This window comes from Bos taurus, chromosome 22 (assembly GCF_002263795.3).
Source record: "Bos taurus isolate L1 Dominette 01449 registration number 42190680 breed Hereford chromosome 22, ARS-UCD2.0, whole genome shotgun sequence".
Lineage (NCBI taxonomy): Eukaryota > Metazoa > Chordata > Mammalia > Artiodactyla > Bovidae > Bos > Bos taurus.
The window spans coordinates 22,426,410-22,449,221 of record NC_037349.1 but is presented as its reverse complement, the minus strand read 5'-3'; the positions used below and the strand labels follow the sequence as shown (position 1 = coordinate 22,449,221).

Below are 22,812 nucleotides of genomic sequence, written 5' to 3'. Positions count from 1 at the left end.
GATCCCCTGGAGGGGAAAATGGAAATCCACTCTAGTATTCTTGCCTGGGAAATTCCATGGACAGAGGAGCCTGGTGGGCTACAGTCCATGGGGTTGCAAAGAGTCGGACACGACTGAGCACACACACACATTAATAATACTAGTAATAAAAAATTCTTGTATTTATAGAAATAGTTTACAGCATAATTAATACTTGTCATTTGATTCTTCATTTAATCCTGAATTAGGTAAGAAAGATGTAATAATCTCAGTTTATAGATTCAGAAACTTAGATGCAGAAGATTATATGGTTTGCTCAAGGTCACAAGTAAAGTCTCATCTTAAATCTTGAATAGAGGACACATAATCTGCTAGGCCAACTGGGGGAGGAAGCCTATCTGGGAATCTAACAGGCCCTTACTCCCCCTGGTGGCATCCGCCTGCATTACAAGTACACTTCTTGAGTGGATCAATCCCCAATCTAGGGAACGAATGTACTTTGCAAAGTAAACCTTGCCAGGTAATGATAAACATGACAGTGTTAATATTAACAATAGTAAAACTTACCAAATAACATAGTACATTCAAGGCCCTTGACTTAGATTATCCTTTAATAGTTGCTATAATCTAACGAAGTAGATACTGTTAATTCAGATAACAAGTACACAAAAGAGGACATGGGGGATAAAAACAGGTAGAATGATTTGCCCACACAGTAACTGGGGGAAAGGGAATGTGAATATAGGGTTCCCTGATTCTGGAGCTGAAACCATTCAACAGTGCACTGTGTTTCCTCCAGCATTCATACAAACATATGTCTGTTCAGCTCTAAATACCCCAAAGTGTTACAACACATGTAGTTGTTCTCAGCTGACAAAAATCATGGGTTATAAATCTGGTGGGGAGCAGAATCCAGCCATTTTCCCTTTTCTTTCTAGGGCAAGACCACAATTTATGGGAGTTAAGTGAAGATAAAGGCATTTAGGGAAAGAATAGTGTTCTGAATGTTCTGTAATTCTATTTACAGACCATGCTCCTTCCCTCTTCCATAAAACTACTCTCTGTCTGGCTAAACCGACCACTGCTCCTCCTTGTAATATGCTTCTACAGACCCTCAGGTGACTCCCAATTGTTCTTGGAGATTTTAGGTCCCAACTCACGGTCACTTTCTCCAATACTACTCTTGTCATAATTCCAGGTTTCTTTAATATTGCTGTAGAGAATACTTCCAGTTGCCTGGCACCTTAGTCCCTTAATGTCCTTTCTCTTTTTCAGTGTACTTGTCCCCCATGTGACCTCAGTCACTCATTCTCACAGCCATATTCTGGACTTTGTCATTCCCTACAACCCTTTACAGTCTCAATTACAAATTTCCACTCTCCACCATCACCTCCTGTCATTCCAGCTTACTTCAAAAATTAGTCTTTGTCCCCAGATAGGACAAGCAACCCTTAATGCCATTTTCCTGTCTGTTTCATGCCCCATGTGTACTCACTTGCTGCTTACCCAGCTAGCATTCCTGGCATATCATTACATTCCTGATGTACATGCAATCCTCACTCCCTTATCCCTTCTTGTTTTCGTACTCTCGAATCAAATCCTGCACTAGCTAATTCCCACCCTATACAACCCTGAATTTACCCCTGCATTGTTGAACATGGCTCAGGGAAAAGAAAAAAAGACAATGACTGGAAATGTTCTTCCTTAAGTTTATGACCACTGAACTCAAAAGGGTCTTAGGGGTAACTAGCAATCCTGCAGCACTGCCCAGTCATTCCCTCTCCCTCTCCTTAGATAATCATTTCATGCCTTCTCCCTCCAACTCTTAAACTCCTCCTACTGCACTTATTCAGTCACTCAGTCATGTCCACCTCTTTGCAACCCCACGGACTGCAGCATGCCAGGCTTCCCCATCCTTCACTATCCCCCAGAGTCTGCTCAATTTCATGTCCATCAAATTGGTAATGCCATCCAACCAATCTCATCCTCTGTCACCCTTCTCTTCCTGCCCTCAATCTTTCAAGCATCAGGGTCTTTTACAATGAGTCAGCTCTTCCCATCAGGTGGCCAAAGTCTGGAGCTTCAGCTTCACTATCAGTCCTTTCAGTGAACAGTCAAGGTAAATTTCCTTTAGAACTGGATGGTTTGATCTTGCTATCCAAGGGACTCTCAAGAGTCTTCTCCAACATCATCAATTCTTTGATGCTCAGCCTTCTTATGGTCCAACTCGTACATCTGTATGTGACTACTAGACAAACCATAGCTTTGACTATATGGACCTTTGTCGGCAATGTGATGTCTCTGCTTTTTAATATGCTGTCTAGGTTTGTTACAGCTTTTCTTCCAAGGAGCAAGCATCTTTTAACTTCACTGCAGTCACTGTCTGCAGTGATTTTGGAGCCTAAGGAAATGAAATCTGTCACTGTTTCCACTTTTCCACCATCTATTTGCCATGAAGTGATCGGACTGGATACCATGATCTTAGTTTTTTGAATGTTGAGTTTTAAGCCAGCTTTTTCACTCTCTTCTTTCACCTTCATCAATAGGCTCTTTAGTTCCTCTTTGCTTTCTGCCATTTAGGGTTGTATCATCTGCATGTCTGAGGTTGTTGATATTTCCCCTGAAATCTTGATTCCAACTTGGGATTCACACAGCCTGGTATTTTGCATGATGTACTCTGCATATACATTAAATAATCAGAGTAACAAGACACAACCTTGACATACTCCTTTCTCAATTTTAAACCAGTCCATTGTTCCATTTCTGATTCTATCTGTTGCTTCTTGACCCACATACAGATTTCTCAGGAGACCAGTAAGGTGGTCTGGCATTCCCATCTCTTTAAGAATTTTTCAGAGTTTATTGTCATACACACAGGCAAAGGTTTTAGCATAGTCAATGAAGCAGAAGTGGATGTTTTTCTGGAATTACCTTGCTTTTTCTATGATTCAGCAGATGTTGGCAATTTGATCTCTGGTTCCTCTGCCTTTTCTAAATCCAGCTATACATCTGGAAGCTCTTAGTTCATGTACTGTTGAAGCCTAGTGGAAGGATTTTGAGCATTATCCTGCTAGCATGTAAAATGAGTCCAGTTGTTTGGTAGTTTGGACATTCTTCGATATTGACTTTCTTTGGGCTTGGAATGAAAACTGACTTTTTCCAGTCCTGTGGTCATTGCTGAGTTTTCCAAATTTGCTGACATATTGAGTGCAGCACTTTAACAACATCATCTTTTTGGATTTTAAATAGCCTACTCCTCCTTACCCTCAGCTAATGATTTTCTTCCTATTTTGCCAGGAAAATGGACATAATAAGAAGAGACATTCCAGATGTCCTTACCACCACATCTACCGACCCATCTGCATCTCCAGCTATACATTCTGCCTTGCCTCCTGTTACTCCTGTTTGCTTTCTGAAATAACTATCCTTGCTCCTACCTAAACTCATGCCCCTCCTCATTGTTCACTAGATCCCAGACCCTCTTGCCTACTTTAGGATATTGCTCTAGCAGTTGTTTCTTCTCTTTCATGCATAATTAAAATTTCCCTCCCTACTGAATTATCCTTGTCAGCATTCAAATATACTGTAATTTCTTCCATCTCCACAAACCAAAATAATCTTGACCCACTTCTCCCTGCAGCTATGACCTCATTTCTTAGCTATCTTTTAAGGCAAAACTCCTCTCTACTTCTTTCCCTCTCATTCTTTCTTTGACTCCTTCTCTGAAACTGGTCTTGACAAAGACATCAGTGATCTCCATGCTGCCAAATCCAATGCTCAGTTTAAGGCTTCACCTTACCTGTGCACAATGAGCAGCATTTGACACAGTCAATCACTTCCTCCTGGAAACAGTTTCTTTCCTTGGCTTCCAAGGCAAAATACCCTCTTGGTTTTCCTTGCATTTTACTGACCAGTCCTTCTAAGTCTCCTTTGCCGGTTTCTCCTTATCTCCCTGACATCTTCACAATAGAGTGACCTGCAGTTCAATTCTCACACTTCTTATCCACACTCACTCTTGTCTCATGGCTTTAATTGTCATCTGCATATTCACGGTTTGACATTTCTATTTCCAGTTCATACTTCCCTCCTGAATATCAGTTTTCTGCTGGAAGACTGTAGCAGCTTATTTGACATCTCTGCTCTGATGCCTAAAGTCACCTTAAAGTTGTGTGTATGTGCTCATTTGCTCAGTCGTATCTGACTCTTTGTGACCCCATGAACTGTAGCCCACCAGGCTCCTCTGTCCATGGAATTTTCCAGGCAAGAAGACTGGACCGGGTTGCCATTTCCTCCTCCAGGGTATCTTCCTGACCCAAGGATCAAACCCACATCTCTTGCATCTCCTATAGTAGCATGTGGAGTCTTCACCACTAGGGCCAAGTTAACATGTTCAAAACTAGACCCCCGATCTTTTTCAAAACGTGCTTTGTCTCTAGTCCTCCCCATAGCAGGTAAGAGTAACTCCATCCTTTCATTTGGTCAAACCTTGAAATCATCCTGGACTCTTCTTCCTCTCATACCACCTCGATTTTATTTACTCATTTATTTATTGCCTATTTCTCTGAACTAAATTTTAGGTCCATAAAGTCAAGAACTTTATTTTGTTTTCATTAGTTTATCACTGTGCCTAGAATAGCATTGGTAAATAGTAAGAGCTTAATAATTACTTAACAACTCACCAAAGTGGCCTGGAACAATTTATCATCCATGTTTTGGCCTCAGCTTTCTCCTTTCTCCTGCTGTCCTCTTATACTGAACTGGTTAGTTTCTCATTAGTACTTATAACAGTTGATACAGTCTCTTATATGTTCATGCCATTATTGCCTATCTCCACAGTGGATGGAAAATTCCCAAAGGGCAGGGACTATGTTCATCCTATTGATTTAACATCATGCCTGGCACATAGTTGTTGCTCAGTAAATAAGTAGTCTTTCTGGGTTATGAGGCAATAAATTCTGTCACCCAATAGAGGCTCAATAAGTATTTTTTTTGAAGATTACGTAATTATTTAATCTTCCAAATGAAGGACTTTCACTAGGTGCAATGTGTAAGTCTCTTAGTGATTCTTAGGGAAGTGTTCGATATGGGTCCAACAATTGCAGAGCTATCAGAGAATGGGCGACTCTGGTGTTACACAGTCTTGTAGGATCGTGGGCCCTGAAAGGCCCTGGGAGTGTTAGGTGCCCAGGGAGACCTTGCATCATTCCTGCAGGTCAGACGTGACTGCGGCCTGCGCTCTTTCACTGTCTTGGGAGGTTTTCTGTTGTAGTGGATGCCGTTTTATTCTTCTGGTCTTGTGAGTAGGCTCTGGAGGGCCTTTTCTTGTTGTTAATGCTGTCATCTTCATAACACCTGCCAACTGCGTTAAATGGGCATCCTCTGCTCAGTCTATGGCTCTCCTTCGACCCTCATTTGTGGCTCCAAAGGGGCAATTCCTATTAACAGGCCCTACCTTCTTCATTATATGCAGCTTTAGAAAGCAGAAGATAGCAAGACACTAAGTGGGCAGTAAACTTGTCCATTCACTTTCACATTTAGAGTCCATAAAGTATGCTTTACTACTTGCAGAAAGTGGGGACTTTTCCTTCCTGTTGACAGATTTTTTTTTTTTAACAGAGATTCAACATTTTCTAAAAGGCATTCATTAATCTCCCAAGAACTTTTCCATAGAGTAGAACTGGATCCTAAGATTATTATCTTAATTTAAGAATCCAATTTAGGATAAATAATATCACTTGCTTAGTCATTTAAGAAAAATATATAATCTCCTCCAAGTCATCTTACTATAGGAAAAATTATACTAGGCCTTATTTTGATATCTCCCAAAGTTACTTTTCTTCTTCTTTTTGTGACCTTAATACTGCTAACAATAATCAATAATAGAATACATACTTGTGATACAATTTCATTAGTGTCAAAATCTAGTTGACTTCATAAATTTGTAATTCATGTTTTTTAATTCTGAACTAAGGCTCTCACTTTCTGTTGATAGACCCATCTATCAAAAGCTTGAAATTTCAGCAGGCCTAAACTGTGTCTTCAATGCCCTATTGATGTAATGCAATGTGAGTCACAGTTTTCACAGACAACAGAAAAAGACTGTCACTTATAGATGTCTGTTTTCAAAGGGTAATTTCTACAGCTGTTCCTCCTCACTCAGTCAGATCATGTGACAGCCTGTGGAATACCAGTTAACCAACCTCAGGAATTTCCAGTTATTTACTGTCTCTAAAATGAAAATCACCTTTAAAAACCACCTATAAGTCCAAAGAAATATTTGAGCTTCTAAGTCTCATATTGGCCTCCCTTTTGATTCCCCTCTGATTTCTTATTTCTGAAAAATCACTGACAGCAGTACACAAATTAAGTTTCCAGAAAGACAGAGAAACCCTTACTGATATAACTAAGGATAACATTTTGCTTCTGCCGTCTTGCTCACTGCTAAGTGGCTTTAGTCCACAATGAACTCGGTGATCTGAAAATAAATTTAATATTCTCTCTTGTTGGTAGTAAACCTTATGTGGTGATGGTGGTTTAGTCGCTAAGTCGTGTCTGACTCTTGCAATCCCATGGACTGTAGCCTGCCAGGCTCCTCTGTCCATGGGAATTCTCCAGGCAAGAATACTGGAGTGGGTTGCCATTTATTTCTCTAGTAAACCTTATATAGCTATTAATAAAATCTTAGAACACAAAGTGAATTTGAAGTGGAGTAACAGGTAAACCTACAGAATATAACAAGTAAGTGGGATCTTCTTCTTATCAAGGGTATTAATGACACAGATCGACAGTCTAACAATATCACTAAGCAGAATTATAGATCAAATCTACTGTAATGAAAGCTCAAAAATCATAAAATCATTTGTATCATTGTAAGTGGTTTTCTGAAAAAACAAAACAAAACAAAACTTTTACTTTCTAGGTACCAAAACAAATTCCTTAATTTCTGGGGGAAAATGCCCAAGGTTGTACTTTACACTAACTTCCAGGTGGTTTCCTGACCATATTAGCTATCCAGGCAGCATATATGTTCTTTTTAGTCTCCTGTACAGAAAGAACTGAGATGGTAAAAATGAGAAGGGGGTGACCGTGAATGCAGGGAATTCTCATCTGGAAGACTTGCATTTATTTGTCATGTGTCTGAGGCTTTTGTAGTTTTTATTCATGTAATAAACCAAGACAGGGTCAGGAGAGGAGGTGTGATATGGTGAAAATCACCCTGGCTTGTGGTCAGGAGACCCTGATTATAGCCCTTAACAACCTATAACTACTGTGTGACTCTGAGCTGATGTCTGCCTGCTATTTTCTTCTTCTACTAAATTAAAGGGGTTGGAAAAGCTGTTCTCTAAAGGTCTCTTCCAACCCTCAAATTCTATGATTAATGACATATAATGACTTATGTAAAAGTACAGATAGAATTCATTCAATCAAGTCATACAGCCTTAACCTAAATGATTTTTGGATTCAAAGTTCAAATGTAATTACAAAGAAATGGAGGGGACAGAAACAAGTTACCAGTTAGAGCTAACAGGCATGCCAGGCAGCAGCTCACTTTCTTGAAATGCACGTTGACAATTAGCAATTAACATCTTCTGGAGACAGGCAAATGATCAGGAAGCCTTCTGGCAGAAGAGGGGAATAAAGTTTCATTGTACCACTTAACAGATTTTTTTATCACATGACAAATCAGGCACCTTTTCATCCATAGTGAGAATATATTTTCTACCATAATTAGAAATGATTCAAGGCCTGATGCACTCTGGCTGGGCCTGAATCTGAACAAGACAATTTGCTTGTTCAGTAAGATTTTGGTAGGTTTGTGCCAAAAAAAGAAAAGACCCATGAACTCCTCTTATCTTGTGATACCTGTAACAGCAAACTGAACCCCCAAACTGGCTCACTTGTAAGGAGAATCCAACCCTTGGCTTTACTTCAGGTAAGGATAGATTTTGGAGCTGACACATGTCACCAAGACCCAGTCCTTCCTTCTCTGGGCTCTGCTCTGCCCTGTGCTGGCTAATTTCTGTGTTCTACAAATAGAAACATGACTGACTGTCAACAACACAGGGAAGTGCCTGCATTCTCCCAGGATCTAGTTCAATGCAAGTGAGTACTAATACTTTTCCCCTGAAAGTCAGAATAAAAATTCTGAGTTTGGTTATTACTAGCCTCAATTAAGTCACATGACCAAGCCCAAGGCCCAAGAAAGAAATGTGTGATGAGCTTGGTCCTAGGTCACATCCATGAGGGAGGTCATCCCCAGCCCCAAACTCTGCCAACTAACAGCGGGGAAGAGAGTTTCCACAGGAATATTGGAATTGTGGTAGCTGGGAGATTTGTGGTAAATTACAGATTTCAATTTCATGCCTGAAATAACATGTGCTCTTAGAGAAGAGTCACAAATTTGGACAGCTTCCTAGAGATTGCAGTCTCTCTCTTTGTTTAAGGCTGAAGATGCTTAGACTTAAAGGAACTGAAATAGTGCATAAGGATTAAGTTCATAAGCTTTGCAAGCAGCCAGTCCTGGCTTTGAGTTCTGATTTTGTAACTTATTAGCTCTGTGACTCTGGGAAACTTACTTTCTGATCTGAGTCTCATTTGGAACTAGGAGCAGTCATGAGGTCTACCTCACAAAATTGGTAGGAGGATTAAATAAAACAGTGGATTTACAGCACCTAGTAATGCTGCACTTATTTCACATCCAATAAAAGACAGCTATTATTAATAGAGAGGGGGTAAAGACTTGCCCAAAGTCGCACAGCTAATTAATGGCAAAGCTGAAAACTAAAAATGAGTTTCTTCACTTCTAGCTCAAAGCAAGAAGTGAATCAAACTGAAATTTAATGCACACAAGTCAGTTATATCTAAAACATCACAGAATAAACCAGTTTCTTTTCCCAAATTGCTGCCTGGAGGCTAACAGTCCCCAGTTCATAAAAAAGCCACATGTTAACATCACCAGAACCCCTTGAAAAAGGGCCAGGAGAAGCCCATCGTATTTTACGCTACCAACCTTGAGAAGGCAAATTAGAGACGGTACCACTGACCTGATACACACAAGGAGACTCTTGGGAAGATGTGGCTAACCTGTCCGATTAGCCAAGTATTTCCTGAGCACTCTCTGTGTATCCGGGAATGTATGAAACAGCAAAATAAAAGCATGGTCTCTACATTCAAAGACCTTATTCTTATCAGGAAATGAGTAGACTGGGTGATGGAGATGAAAGGTATTCAAGGAGTTAAGGAAGAAAGGATCGCTAAGGACAGGTATGGAAAATGCATGAGCAGCTAGGGCAGATGTGATTAAGAAGAAAGAAAGAGGGAGAGGGAATCCTCCAGGTGAGGGGTTCAGCATAAGCAAAGGTACAAAAAGAGATGAATATGATGTGGGAGAGCTGGAAGAGAAGCATGAGGGTAAAGTGAAGAGCAGGAAATGAAAGCTGAGAAGGCAGCTCTGAATTCAGGACTGAAGAGGCTGCATGTGAGTGGATTAAGGCTTAGAAGCACAAACCAGCAAGAAATGATTTCTCTGTTCACAACATCCACTAGGTCTCCAGCTCTTTACCTCAGCCCTCAAGGTCTTCCATGCTCTGATTCATGCCCCACTTGGCTTTTCTTCCTCTTCTAGATATGCCTCATACTCTTACCCAACCACACTGATCATTGTTGGCAAAACCTTCCTTGACAGAATCCTGTCTGTACTCATTTCCACATTTCACAGTGTGTTTCTTATACTTAAAATGCCTTTCCTGTCTCACCTCTGCTTGGCATATCTTAACCACTGTAATGTTCAAGTCATGAAACCCTATTCATGAATAATCATTCTTTAAAATTGACAATAGAAAATAAGAGTTGACTAAGGGCTTTCATGTCCACTATTTCATTTAATAACACTTTTCCTGGAGTGTATCACATTCCAAATTAATTTTGTCATATCCCTTTTCCAAATCCCATTGCAAGAGTAATAGCAAAAATCATAATAACGGTGGTAATGAAAATAACACAACTATTTAATAAATACTAAGCACTTTGCATGTATTACCTAATTTAGTATTTAATAACTCCATGAGCAATTCTGTCATACCCATTTTATAGATGAGAAAACTAAGACTGAGACAGTGAGTAAATTGCCCAAGCCCACAAAGCTAATACATGGTACAGCCAAGGTTTGAACTCCAAAGTCTCTGTTCTTAACCCACCATGCTATCAGAGAAGATTGTTGTCCTCTAACAGAAGTGATCATGTACTGCCTTTGATATTTATCTATGTATATGTCTTAACTTCTTCATAAGATTTAACACTTTTTGGAGGAATAGAGCATGTTTACCTGTATTAATAATAAATAATATTTGAATAGTAATTGGGTAATTTACAAAGCACTTTAGTATACCAGCACATGGAATTCATACCACAATATTGTGACATCAGATTCATGTCCACCTTGCATATGAGAAAATTATGTGAGATGACTTAAGTGATATCATCAAGGATTTACTGCTAGGAAGTTACATACTTTCCACAAATAGCTCTCAACCAAAATCTGGTGGCAGTTGCTGGAGTTGTAGAAACACTGTAATCCTCTCACACCTCCCCTGAGACAGCTTGAAGGTGTGTGCTCTGTGCCAGTCCTCAGAGGTCCCCAATGGGAAGAAACTCTAGTTAACTACAGTGGTGACCTGCTTGACCACAAACTCCTTATCGCCTCCTTCCTTATTTCACTTTCTCTAGCCCCAATAAACTGCTTCACTCAAGTTCTTCTCTTAGTGTCTGCTTCTAGGGAAAGCAAAATTAAGACATTCTTTCCGAAGCAGTGTTCCCAATGGATCAGAAGGATGAAGTTAGGGAGATAAAATAATCAGGAATTTCAGACCATGCAATTTCCATTTTCAATTCTTTAAACAAAGAAGAGAGAGAGCTGTTATAGTCAGGCATTTGATAGCCTACAGCCTGTTAAATTCACGGCAAGTCAAAATTTCTGCTTAAAGGGGCCCTGGTATTAAATTGACAGTTGCCTTGGAATTCAAAATAGAACTTGTTAGAACAGACTAGAGAGATTTCTTTTCTGCATTTCTCTAGTTATTTCCATTACAGAGAAAAACACACTTCTGTCAATTGCTCCTTTGCTCTGCTTACAGCCTGCAGTAATTTCTGAGATTCTTAGGTTAAACTGGAACTCCCATTTATGCCAGATAGCATAGCTCATTCTGAAAGTCTCAAAATCTTAGCCTGAATCAAAAATCTTGATATGGTCAAAGGGTGTTAAAAATAAACATGAAAACAATTTAATTTGATGAAGAAATATTTGGGAAAACAGAGCTAAAAATGCTCACACATAAATACATGCATATTGGTCCAGGGAATTATTTGAATCCAATGGTGGCTTTATTATTATTATAAAATTTCTGGCCCTCTCCCCAGAGGGGAACACTGGAGACAGAAATGTTAAGTCAAGTGGCAGAGCAAGGCTGATGCTTCAATAGCCACATCATGAAGAATACTTCAGATTGGGGAAAGCATATTCCTCAAAATCATAGCTTCATTTTCCATTTATGAACAGATACATTTATATCTTAAGAAGCACTACACAGGTATAAATATTTTATTTCATGTGATTTTAAAAACCATCTTTCCAGGGAGAGTCCTATTCAAAACATGAGGTGGGAAGCTACTTGCAAGCTCTGGTTAGGATGTCAAAGATGATATCTGCTTTAGAGATAGAAAACCTGGAACAGAGCTGAGAAGTGGTGGTGTTCACTTGGCCCTACAGCTAAACCTGTGAGAAAACTAAGAGTAAAATCTTTGCATCTTCAAATTTCTCAGGGTTAGCCTGGAACATGGGGAGCGAGGGAGTCTGAGCTCTGTGACTATGTATTAAAACTAGGAACATTATTGAGATTCTCAGAGCATCTTTGTTTAGAGGTTTATCTCAACACATAATGATTTCATTTATTCTCAGACTATCTCTAATGGGCAAACTACAGTTAAAAGACACTGCTTTTCTCTTCTAAGGAGGAAACAAAGAGAAAGGATTGTAGGAAAACTGTCACAGTCCCAAGAGGGACTGTAAATTGGATAAAGGAGAGTTATGGAGATTTTTGTACCACCAATACTCCATGTCTCACAAAGCAAAATTCTTAAATCTGGAAAAAATGAGAAAATTAGGGACTTGGGTATATAGAAAAGTGAATGCCTGAGAAAAAGTTTTAAAAATTCTTACTGCATTCTTAGGAAAGATAAAGGAAGCTAAAGCAAAATTCACCTGCTCAGATAAAGGATTGAGTGGGTCCGGTCAGTGTTCTGCTGTGCTAAGATGGGCTCTGTTTATGACACCATCATGAGCAAAGCAACAGCTGCATTTTGGGAAGTGTTGAAGGCATTCTCTTCAGTACATTCTCTCACTCAGTTATCCTAAACTGGCTAGGTTAAATAAAGGTGACCACAAGCTTGTTCTCGTATTAGGCAGCATACTTGGTATTTCTTCATATTCTATAGAAAGCTGCAGCCAACACTTAAAATAATCTAAAGAAATGCAAATTAAAACTACTTTCATTAAGAGAAAGCCCCAACAGAGCTCAAAAATTTTACTTAAAACCACATTGGTTTCTCAGTCTGGTCATTTATTAAATTTATGTTTATCATATGGGGTAGGCTGGTTAGGTTATATTAATTCCATTTTAGAGATGATAGGGCTATGATTCATAGTAAAGAAAAGATATCAAGTAATTGTTCAGATTTAATAACACGAAGCCATGTAGGAAGTGCCATTTACTATAGTGGAAAAAAGGCACTTTCTTTTGTTTGTTTTGATTATACTTCAACCAGGAAAGTCAAGGGAATGGCCTAGATGTTTGATACCGAGATTTCTATTCTTCTCATGGGCTGTGAGGCTTACTCTTTACATTACTGATTCTTCCATCTATTTTCAAAGGTGGACTTGTAATGGTAATGGTAATTGCCAAAGTAATTCCTCTATTATTGCTCTGCTCTTTGGGTGCCCTTTTCTTCAGCTAAAGGTTATTGCACCCACTAATCAGAAATATGGAAAATGCCCTCAAAGGTCATTTTTGAAGCCTTGTCTTAAAGAGAAATCTCTTTTGCAACCAAGTCAGGATCCTTTGCTATTTCTCCAAGAAGATAACTCCATTGACATTGTTCTCATTTGCAAGAACTTACCAATATTAATTGAAAATTTTCAGGGGGTAGAATTAAGTTGGAGTCAGGGGACCACTAACTGGCTACATACTCTTGGGTAAAGCATTTAATTGCCCCAGTAACAAAATTTCTTATTTGCAAATAAGGGTGTTGGAATGATCTCTGGGGTACATATCAGTTCTAGATCCATTATAATTCCATGTCAAATATGTTGTTATTAAAAATAAAGAAAAATACTTTATAATTGACTCTAATGGTACCAAGAACTTAACAGATGTTCAAGCTGGGTTTAGAAAAGGCAGAGGAATTGGATATCAAATAGCCAACATTTGCTGGATCATAGAGAAAGCAAGGGAATTCCAGAAAAACATCTACTTCTGCTTAATTGACTATGCTAAAGCCTTTGACTGTGTGGATCACAAAAAACTGGAAAATTCTCAAAGAGATGGGAATACTAAATAGACCATTTTACCTGTCTCCTGAGAAACCTGTATACACATCAAGAAGCAATAGTTACAACTGGAAATGGAACATCTGGTTGGTTCAAAATTGGGAAAGGAGTACGACAAGGCTTTATATTGTCCCCATCCTTATTTAACTTCTATGCAGAGTACATCATTTGAAATGCCAGCCTGTATGACTCACAAGCTGGAATCAAGATTGCTGGGAGAAATATCAATAGCGTCAGATATGAAGATGATACCATTCTAACCGCAGAAAGTGAAGAGGAACTAAAGATCCTTTGAAGATGGTGAAAGAGTACAGAGAAAAGGCTGGCTTGAAACTCAACATTCAAAAAACTAAGATCATGGCATCCAGTCCCATCACTTCATGGCAAAAAGAAGAGGAAAAAGTGGAAACTGACAGGTTTTATTTTCTTGGGCTCCCAAATCGCTGTGAACAGTGCATGACTGCAGCCACGAAATTGAAAGATGCTTGCTCCTTGGAAGAAAAGCTATGACAAACCTAGACAGCATCTTAAAAAGTAGAGACATCATCTTACTAACAAATGTCCTTATGGTCAAAGCTATGGTTTTTCCAGTAGTCATGTATGGATGTGAGAGTTGGACCATAAAGAAGGCTGAGAGCTGAAGAAATGATACTTTTCAATTGTGGTATCAGAGAAGACTCTTGAGAGTCCCATGGACTGCAAGGAGATCAAACCAGTCAATCCTAAAGGAAATCAACCCTGAATATTCATTGGAAGGACTAATGCTGAAGATCCAATACTTTGGCCACTTGATGTGAAGAGCTGAATCATTGGAAAAGACCTGATGCTGGGAAGGATTGAAGGCAAAAGGAAAAGGGGGTGGCGGAGGATGAGATGGTTAGATAGCATCATCAACTCAATGAACATGAATTTGAGCAAACTATGGTGGCTCAGCTGGTTAAGAATCCACCTGCAATGCAGGAGACCTGGGTTTGATCCCTGGGTTGGGAAGATCCCCTGGAGAAGGGAAAGGCTAACCACTCCAGTATGCTGGCCTGGAGAACTCTATGGTCTGTTTAGTCCATGGAGTCGCAAAGAGTCAGACACAACTGAGTGACTTTCACTTTCACTTTTTGGGAACTAAGAAGATAGGACCGAGGAGCCTGGTGTGCTGCAGTACGTGGGGTGGCAACGAGTTGGACATGACTTAGTGACTGAACAACAAGAGCAATGAAATGTTAGAATTCTATAAACTAGAGATAAGGAATTACTGCCTGTCACTTGAGCTATAAAGGTTCTTTTGTGGGGATCTGTCTTCATCTCAGAGACTGAGGAGAGGAAAAAGGAAAAGTTTGGTGTTGGATAAAAGGAAAACTTAATTTACCCATCTTAGTTACTAACCCTTTAACAATTGGTAACACTTCATTCAAGATCTCTGACTAGAAGGCAATCAATCATTCAGGGATAAATACAATTCATCTCTTGCATAAAACATGGAGGTACTTAGGGAAGGATGCCCTGTTTTCAAAATGGCAAGATTTCTAACCATTTGTTAAAGCTAGACAGCCCATTTTTACCCACAGTGGTCAGAAGATTAGAAGCGGTAGTCACAGGAAACAAGATTTTCAAAAACAAATAAACCCAGATCAAAAAACTTTGAAGACTTAAAAGACAGAAGAAATTGATATTAAAGAAGCCACCCAACAAAGTCAAAATGAAATAAAATAGAGTGCCTTAGAAAGCTCATATTTCTCCTTGTGTAAGTAGAAAACATGCTACCTCCTGGGGCCCTTCTAACTCTAGAATCTTAAGATTCTGTGGCTTTATGATTGCCTAGATCGTTTAATATATTAAAGGAATATAATTATTTAAAAATAATGTCAAATTAACTATGATTCTCCTGCTCTTTCAGACATAGTCCTTTTTGCTGGGATTTCTTTGTTGACCATAAATCACTAGAATAACAAAACAATAAACTTAACCCAAATACATTAATATCCCAGATTTTCAGGTCATTCCCTCTAAAACTGAAACTAGATGGAAGTGTCATTGGCCTGACTTCATTTATCATATTTACCAATTCCACTGATCCATTCTACAAATTGTTATCCATTGTTTTTAAAGTTCACTTGATTTAGATGGTATTTTCCATAATAGTTAGAAATGCAGAGTTACATCTCAGAGTAAAGGCTTACACACTGTAATATTAATAGTTTGTTTTCCCATTATCCAGTGACTATTGTCCTTCTGACATTAATTAGCATGAACTCTGGCCCAGCTTTTATTTGCTTGGCCCTAATGAAGTGAAACAGTTCCAGTGCTTTAGCTTCCCTTGGGGTGTCTTTGGATGGCTTATACCTTTTTATGAAGGCTATTAAGAATATATTTTAACAGTGATTTTTATCTTTTAATGCAAAATACATAAAACAATTTGCATTTTCCAGGTTATTAGGCTACAATTAGGCATCTGTGAAAGTCTATTGTAAATGATAAAATACTTCACCACTATTAATGATAATAATAACAAGTGCTTGATGTGATGTAGGGAAGTGACATTGCATGGGCTTTGAAGGCAGAGTAAACTGGGTTTGAAGCTTGCCTTTGAACTTTATGACTTTGGCAAGTTTGTTAACCTCTGAGTGAGTGCCACTTTTGCTGGCCTATAAAGTGCAAATAATATCAATACCTACCTCTCGGCATCTTCCTCAGTGCTAAGTGTAGAGGATATTTTTTAAAGGACTTATATAATGTCTGCTCAATACATGTCAACTATTATTATTAATTATATTAGCTCAACAAATATTTGTTGATAGAAAAAAGTACTGATTAATTAATCAATGAATTATTGTGAGGACTAAATGAGAAAATGAATGCAACAGACTTAGCACAAAGCCTAGATGATGCTCTATTCTACTGCCTCACAGAAATCACCCATCATAAGGTGCAACATTATTGTGTGTTCCTCCAAGAAAGAAAAATTTCTGCTGATTAATTTTAAGACATCAATAACTATGAGACCCATCCCTATTGCAGAGAGATAAAATTCTGGGAAAAAATGCACCTTAGAATCGATGAAATATAATAGTTCATATAAATAGTACTATGATAAGAGATAGAGAAGAGGAAAAGGAAAAACAGAAAATTCTCAATAAACGTTATTTCTCAGTAACCAGATCTGTGAATTTTACATTTATTTATATCTCAAACTATAATTCTTGCTAGAGAAGAAGAAAAAGTAAGGAACTTGCCAGAGAGAACCAACAAAGAATCATGGTGACAGTGACAAATCTCCCACAGTATGCAGGGAGTCCTTGAAGGGAATGAGTCCTTGGGCACCAGTTCCCACCTCCTAATGCAAGTATCTCTTCTACAGCATCTCTGATATACACGGATGGTAGTTAGGTTGCATTTCATTCCTGAGCCCCTTTCAACAGGTCTTAGAGTTGCCTTTGTGGAAATGTAAATCCCCTTCCAGGGGCTGACACTGGAGTAGGTGGGGAAAGAATGGCAGTGTGTGGGGATGTGCTAATCATCAGTGCCAACCTTGATGGGAAGGTGGGTGACACTTGCTAATTCTAAATGGCAAAGGGGGGAAGCAGCATTTCAAGTACAATTCAGGTAGAGCTGGAAAATAAATAACATAGAAAAGGCAGCAGAGCTCTCATTTATTTCAAAAAACTCTTCCAGCAACTGAAATAGGTAGGAGAGAAGAGGTGGAAGAAGGCATCTGTGATAATGCAGGAATATCTTTGAGCAAAGGAACTAAGAGAAAACAATACAGTTGTTGCTCTTGTGTGTGTGTGTGTGTGTGTGTGTGTGTGTGTGTGTGTGTTTGTGGAAGCGGAGGGGGGCAGTCAGCAACATTTTAGGACACAAACATTTTACCCTACCAATCAGTCAGCATGTCAGTCATAAGCAAGTCTTCATGGCCAACAAACCAGTCCTATTAGAACCTAAACGAGTTTGAGAATAGAAGAAACACTGGAAACCATTTAACACAGTGGCTCCCGATCCTGACTATACACTAGAATGATCCAGAAAGCTTTACAAAAACACAAGTTCTTGAGACATTACCCCTAGGGATTCTGATTTAACTGGTCTTGGATGGGACCCAGCAAATGGTGTTTTTTAGAAGCTTCCCCAGGCGACTCTAATATATACTCAGTGGCAACCCACTCCAGTATTCTTGCCTGGAGAATCCCAGGGACGGAGGAGCCTGGTGGGCTGCAGTCCATGGGGTCACACAGAGTCAGACACGACTGAAGCGACTTAGTAGTAGTAGTAATTCAACCTCTTCGTTTTACAAATAAAGAAACTAAGGCCTAGAGCAGTACAGTGGCTGCCCATGAATACATAGCTAAATGATCAAACAGAGCTAAGATTCTGTGGTGGTTCAGTCATTGATTTCAGTTCTTCATTTCTCTGAAGTCATGGTGTATCTCCACAACCAAGCTATGGCCTCAGAGTGGCTGGAGTGTAGGCCTTTGCCCTTTGAATTTGGACTTTGCCATGTGACTTGTTTTGGCCAATGGAAAGTTCACAGACATGACATGAGCAATGCCTTGAAATATGCTAGCATGGACGGGTCTGTCCTATTGTGTTCCTATCTTTTGCCATAAGAATAATATATTCTGGGTAATCAGTTGCTGATTGAAAGAAAATGAGAAACTCACTTAGTAGAATGAATACAGCCAAGCCCAGAGAACCCAGACATGTATGAGCCAAAAATAAATGTTTATTATTGTGAGCCAATGAATTTGGGGTTGTTTTTAATGCAGCATTAGTATGACAAAAGCTGACTGGAGCAGACTCAAGCCCAAGATTTGTAGTGTGCAGCTTACTTCATTGCTGGATCTCTAACGGCTTACTATATGTAGGCCAGGGGTACAAACTGATGGTGATCTGCCAGTGCTCATAAAAGAAAAACTAATCAGATTCCTCATGTATATAGTACATCAAACCTGGACATGTATAAGTCAAGCGTTTTTGGGTTTTGTTTTTTTTTTTGATTAGCTGTTCAAAGACAGACTTTTCCTCCATTGGGAACACTTCTTAGCTGCTTCCATATTTCAGATATGGAAGATAATTCCTCCTAGATAATTATAACTGAGTGTTTTTGAGTGCTTATAATATATAAAATTTATTTGATCCCCCAAAAAGGAAACCCTCCTGAGATGGGTACCATTTATTAATCCAATCTTACAGATAGGGAAATCAAAGCCCTAAAAGATAAATAATTTGCCCAAAGTCACATGCCAGACAAAAACTATAAATGCTATCTGCTTAACTACTATACTATCCTGACTCCACCTTAACTTCACTTTTGTGATCAATGCAAACTACTAATACTGATTAATTTGGAAGAAATGCATATTACCCCAGTATAACGTTCATAGAAAACTGCTTTTTCTTCAGGTATTAGGCCTACATGTTGACTGTTCTTACTACCTCTTTACAAATTGTTTGACATTTAACTACAGGTGTCTGTAAAGTCCAAAAAATATAAATTAATTTTATATTAACAATTCAATTCAATTTTGATACTGTCTACCTGGAGATAGTAGCAGATCCCATAGTTTAAGGGTTCAGACCTATAAAACTGACCAACTCCCATTTCAGACACCAAATTATAAGTTTGGGTGTCGTCTCTGATTCTGACCAACTGACTATAAGCTGGAAGTTCCATCAACCCTTTTCCTGGCTTCAGTTAATTTTCCACAATGGCTCACAGAAATCAGAGAAACATTTTATTAACTAGATCCTCAGTTTATTATAAAAAGATATAACTCAGGAAAAATTATCTGGGAGAAATGCATAGGACAAGGTGGAGAGAAAGGACACAAAGCTTCCTTGTCCTTGTTGAGTGCATTGCTCTCCCAGAATCCTCAGCTGTTCACCAACCCAGGAGCTGTCTGAGCTCTGTCCTTCTGGGTTTTTATGGAGGCTTCCCTACATTCACATGATTATCATTGGTCACTACTGATAAAACTCAGTCTCCAGCCCCTTTCCCCTCCCTGGAGGTAGTGAGTGGTACTGAAAATTCCAACTCTCTAATCACAGGTTGGTTCCCATGGCAGCCAGCTTGCATCGAATCCTTAGGTTACCTAAGGACTGTCCAAAAGTGCCTCATTAACATAACAAAAGAAACCTTTCTCTCCCATCATTTCTCATCCAAGGTTTTTACTCTCTGTGCTATAAATGGGAATGAAGACCAAACCATATATATCTTATTTTTGTTGGTGTTGTTCAGTCACTAAGTCATGTCCAACTTGTTGCAACTCCATGAACTGCTACACATCAGGCTCCTCTATCCTTCACTATCTCCCCAAATTTGCCCAAATTCATGTCCATTGAGTTGGCGATGCCATCGAGCCATCTTATCCTCTGTTGTCCCCTTCTCTTCCTGCCTTCAATCTTTCCCAGCATAAGGGTCTTTTCCAGTGAGTCAACTCTTCTCATAGGGTGGCCAAAGTATTAGAGCTTCAGCTTCAGCATCAGTCCTTCCAATGAATATCCAGGGTTGATTTCCTTTAGGATTGACTGGGTTTGATCTCCTTGCAGTCCAAGGGAGTCTCAAGAGTCCTCCATCACCACAACTTAAAAACATCAATTCTTTGGCACTCAGTCTTCTTTATGGTCTAACTCTCACATCATGACTACTGGAAAACCCAAAGCTTTGACTATATGGACCTTTGTCAGCAAAGTGATGACTCTGCTTTCTTTTTCTTTTGAACTTTTTTATTTTATATTGGGGTATAGCCAATTAATGGAAATCCCAGGTTGCCCTACTGCTAAAGAACCACCCGCTATTGCAAGGAGATTTAAGAGATGCAGGTCTGATCCCTGGGTTGGGAAGATCTCCTGGAGAAGGGCATGGCAACCCACTCTAGTATTCTTGACTGGAGAATTCCATGGACAGAGGAGCCTAGTGGGCAACAGTCCATAGGGTTGCAAAGAGTGAGACATGATTGAAGTGACTCAGCACATAGCCAATTAACAATGTTCTGACAGTTTCAGGTAAACAGTGAAGGGACTCAGCCATACGTATACATGTATGTCCATTCTCTCCCAAACCTCACTTTTATCCAGGCTGCCACATAACATTGAGCAGAATTCTCTGTGCTATAGAGTAGATCCTTGTTGGTTGTCCATTTTAAACATAGCAGTGTTATCAAGTCCATCCCAAACTCCATGCTGCTGCTGCTGCTAAGTCGCTTCAGTCATGTCTGACTCTGTGCGACCCCATAGATGGCAGCCCACTAGGCTCCTCTGTCCCTGGGATTCTCCAGGCAAGAACACTGGAGTGGGTTGCCATTTCCTTCTCCAATGTATGAAAGTGAAAAGTGAAAGTGAAGTCGCTCAGTCGTGTCCAACTCTTAGCAACCCCATGGACTACAGCCCACTAGGCCCTCCGTCCATGGGATTTTCCAGGCAAGAGTACTGCATAACTATCCCTTAAAACCATAATTTCTTTTACTAAGTCTGTGAGTCTCTTTCTGCTTTGTAAGATCAGTTGTATCATTTCTTTTTGGATTCCACATATAAGTGATGTCATACAATATTTCTCCACTGTCTGTGATGCCTGTGCTTTTTAATACACTGTCTAGGTTTATCATAGCTTTCCTTTCAAGGAGCAAGTGTGTTTTAATTTCATGTATGCAGTCACCATTCACAGTGATTTTGGAGCCCAAGAAAATAAAATCTGTTATGCTTCCATTTTTTCATCCTTCTATTTGTCACGAGGTGATGGGACTGGATGCCATGATCTTAGTTTTTTGATTGTTGAGTTTCAAGCCCTCTCCTCTTTCACCCTCATCAAAGGATCTTTAGTTCCTCTTCACTTTCTGCCATTAGAGTGGTATCATCTTCATATCTGATGTTGTTGATATTTCTCTCAGCAATCTTGATTCCAGCTTGTGAATCATCCATCTTGGCATTCACATGATGTACTCCACATATAAGTTAAACAAGCAGGGTGATATTATACAGGCTTGTCATATTCCTTTCCCAATTTTGAACCAGTCAGTTGTTCCATTTTCAGTTCTAATTGTTGCTTCTTGATCCCCAGACAGGTTTCTCAGGAGACAGGTAAAATGGTCTGGTATTCCCACCTCTTTAAGAATTTTTCATAGTTTGTTGTCATCCACACAGTCAAAGGCTTTAGATAGTCTATAAAGCAGAAGCAGATGATTTTCTGGAAGTTCTTTGCTTTCTTGATGATCCAGCGAATGTTGGCAATTTGATTTTTGGTTCCTCTGCCTCTTAGAAATCCAGCTTATAACATCTGAAATTTCTTGGTTCCTGTACTGCTGAAGCCTAGCTTGAAGGATTTAGAGCATAAACTTGCTAGCTTGTGAAATGATCACCACTGTACAGTATTTTGAACATTCTTTGGTATTGCCATTCTTTGGGATTAGAATGAAAACACTTTTTTCAGTCCTGTGGCCACTGCTGAGTTTTCAAAATTTACCGACATATTGAGTGTAGCACTTCAACAGCATTATCTTCTAGGTTTGAAATAGCTCAACTAGAATTCCATCTCATCTACTTGCTTTGTTCATAGTAAGTCTTCCTAAGGTCCACTTGACTTCACATTCCAGGATGTCTGGCTGTAGGTGAATGATCACACCGTCGTGGTTGTCTGGGTCATTAAGATCTTTTTTTGTACAGTTACTCTGTGTATTCTTGTCACCTCTTCTTAATCTCTTCAGCTTCTTTTAGGTCCTTACTGTTTCTGTCCTTTATCACGCCCATCTGTGCATGAAACATTCTCTTGATATCTCCAATTTTCTTGAAGAGATCTCTAGTCTTCCCCATTCTATTATTTTTCTATTTCTATTTTCTAAATTTCTATTATTTCTTTGTATTGTTCATTTAAGAAGGCCTTCCTATATCTCCTTGCTGTTCTCTGGAGCTCGACATTCAGTTGGGGATATCTTTCCCTTTCTCCCTTGCCTTTGACTTTTCTTCTTTCCTCAGCTCTTTGTAAAGCCTCCTCAGACAACCACTTTGCCTTCTTTCCTTTTCTTTAGGATAGTTTGGTCACTATCCTCAGATAGGATGGTCACTGCTTCCTGTACAGCAGTACAAACCTCCATCCATAGTTCTTCAGCCGCTCTATCTACAGGATCTAAAATTCTTGAATCTATTAATCAACTACACTGTATAATCATAAGGGGTTTAATTTAGGTCAGATCTGAAAGGCCTAAAGCCTGAATTTTGCAATAAGGAGATCATGATATGAGATATACATA

The 22,812-nt window shown here is 39.2% G+C and overlaps 2 long non-coding RNA genes across 2 annotated transcripts in view; both read right to left on the bottom strand.

The window, feature by feature from the left end:
• LOC104975528 (uncharacterized) overlaps positions 1-22,812 on the bottom strand; it is a 196,520-nt gene that overhangs the window by 143,911 nt on the left and 29,797 nt on the right. The window lies entirely within an intron of this gene.
• LOC132343491 (uncharacterized) overlaps positions 1-22,812 on the bottom strand; it is a 43,044-nt gene extending 20,232 nt beyond the window's left edge. The window contains exon 1 of the long non-coding RNA XR_009492354.1: positions 1-22,812. This exon is cut by the window's left edge and continues 9,858 nt beyond it. This is a non-coding gene — a long non-coding RNA (uncharacterized lncRNA).